The sequence below is a fragment of the Benincasa hispida genome, chromosome 4 (genome assembly GCF_027475165.1).
Source record: "Benincasa hispida cultivar pf3 chromosome 4, pf3_genome.v1.1, whole genome shotgun sequence".
Lineage (NCBI taxonomy): Eukaryota > Viridiplantae > Streptophyta > Magnoliopsida > Cucurbitales > Cucurbitaceae > Benincasa > Benincasa hispida.
Window position 1 is genome coordinate 7042857 of NC_143481.1, and position 2529 is coordinate 7045385.

General features: G+C 39.3%; 1 pseudogene across 1 annotated transcript; it reads left to right on the forward strand.

The window, feature by feature from the left end:
* The first annotated feature begins 1188 nt into the window (after positions 1 to 1188).
* LOC120076358 (dof zinc finger protein DOF3.4 pseudogene) lies at positions 1189 to 2471 on the forward strand (annotated as a pseudogene). Its single transcript, XR_016529249.1, has one exon. The product of XR_016529249.1 is annotated as a dof zinc finger protein DOF3.4 pseudogene (transcript).
* Positions 2472 to 2529: the final 58 nt, after the last annotated feature.

Genomic DNA, 2529 nt, shown 5'->3' on the forward strand with positions numbered 1-2529 from the left:
AATGTAGTGTTGGGAGCATGCAAAGGTCGACAACTCAAGAAAAGAAATGGCACACACCATCCAACCCATTCATTATTACTTTCTTTCACATTCACCGACATTCATTATTCTCTTCCACACTGGTTTTCCTCTCTTTCCTTCTTTGACTCTATTCATAATGTGACTCGCTGGCGCAGGTTTAAAACGTTCCTGCTTCGTTGGTATACATCAAAATTATGGATGCTTCGGTGGTAGATATCTAAAATATGGATACTTCGGTGGTAGATATTTAAAACATGAATGTCTAATTGGTATATATTTAAAACGCCGATACTTTATTAGTATATATTTAAAATGTGACGCTTCGTTGGTATGTATTTAAAATGTACATGCTTCGTTGGTATGTATTTAAAATGTACATGCTTCGTTGGTAGATATTTAAAATATGGATGCCTCATTGGTATATATTTAAAACGTTGACGCTGGTATATATTTAAAACGTCTATGCTTCGTTGGTAGATATTTAAAACAAGGATGCTTCGTTGGTCTATATTTAAAACATGGATGCCTCATTGGTATATATTTAAAATGTCAACGCTTCGCTGGTATATATTTAAAACGCCAATGCTTCGCTGATACGTATTTAAAACGTCGATATTTCGCCATCACATATTTAAAACGTCGATATTTTTCTATCACATATTTAAAATGTCGATATCGTATGATAAAAATATCTTAAAATTTATCATTTTATAGCCCACATTAATTTAATATAACTTGCAATGTTCATATCACATCATTAAAAAAAAAATTCAAAAAATAGAAATCAACTATCTACCAAACATATTTTTTAAATCGTAATGACAAATGAATATGAAAACTTAAAAAATAATTCGAATGTGAAATTAAATAATCTTTGACATCTTCGTAACAATATAAATATGTACATATTCTTAAATCATCGATTAATCTAAAAATTTAAAATTAACGAAAAAATTTAAAATTTAATTAGATTATGTAACATATATAATTATCGGTGGTGGATGTAATTAGAGTAAAATGTATAAAAATAAATAAAATAGTGAAGATATTTGGTCCAATTGAATAGGTGCACAACATCGTACCTGACTGACCCACCGCTTTCGTATCTCTCAAAAGTGTAAACACTCAAACTAAATAAAAACCCCTATCTTCCACTTTCTTTGAGCTCACTCCCATTATCTCCTTCGTTACCCAATTTCTCCCATTCTTCTTCTTCTGTCCCTTTCCTCACACGCCACTGACTGAGCTGAGAGACACGAAAGAAACAGAGTGAAACAGAGTGAAACAGAGTTATTGTGAAGTCTGAAAGTCTGACCCATTGGCTCTGAGTCCCAATGCCGTCGGAATCAGCCAACAGAACCAACAGTAGGCCCCAACCCCAACACACCATGGGCTTCCCTCCCCCTCCCCAATCCGACCCTCTCCCCTGTCCCCGCTGCGATTCCCTCAACACCAAGTTCTGTTACTACAACAACTACAACCTCTCCCAGCCCCGCCACTTCTGCAAATCCTGTCGCCGCTACTGGACCCACGGCGGCACCCTTCGCGACGTCCCTGTCGGCGGCGGCTCCCGCAAGAACTCCAAACGCTCTCGCTATCACAACATCAACAACACCCCTTCCTCTGCCCCTGCCTCTTCTTCCACCTCTGTTTCTTCTTCCACCTCTGCTTCCTCTTCCTCCTCTGTTTCTCTTCTCCCCACTGCCGCTGCCGTCAATAATGATATCAACGATACCATCCCTCCTCCTGGAACCTTCACCTCTTTGCTCAGCTCCCAAGCCTCCGGATTCTTAGCTCTTGGCGGATACGCCTCTGCCTCTGCGTCGGGCCATCCCCCTGCAGCGTTCGACGATATGGGGTTTGGCCTCGGCAGGGGATTGTGGGGTACTGCTTGTACTTACCCTGAAGTTGGGGATCTCGTCGGGAGTTACGCCGCTGCTGGGGCTCCGGAGACGTCTTCTTCCGGGTACAACACGTGGCAGATGAATGCCAGTGACGGCGGCGGTAACGGTGGAGTTGTCGATGGTGATTTGCTGGGTTGGCCGGACCTTGCCATTTCCATGCAAGGCAAGAGCTTGAAGTAATCTTATATTATAATACACACAACAGCAACAATTTCAATGCTTTGCTTTGAGTCCCAAAATCAAATGCTCTCTAATTTCCTTCATTTTTTCCCCCTCAGTGGCTTTTCTGAATCTTGCCTTCTTCAATTTCTGTGTTTTTTTTCTCTTTTTTTCTTTTATTGGGTAAATGTCTGTTGGGTATAGAGAGTATAATAGAGACTGATAGAATACAGCAAAAAGACGACGACTTGGTCGGATATTGAGAGCATACGCCTTGTGGGTGAAAATGGTGTCTCTGTCATTATTAGGCTTTTTTTTTTTTTTTTTTTTAAATTTATTTATTTTCTTGGGGTTTTGTCAACTATGTCTGAAGTAGCAGAAACTCTTCTTCGACAAAAAAAAAAAAAAAAAAAAAAAAAAAAAAAAAAAAAAAAAAAAAAAACGA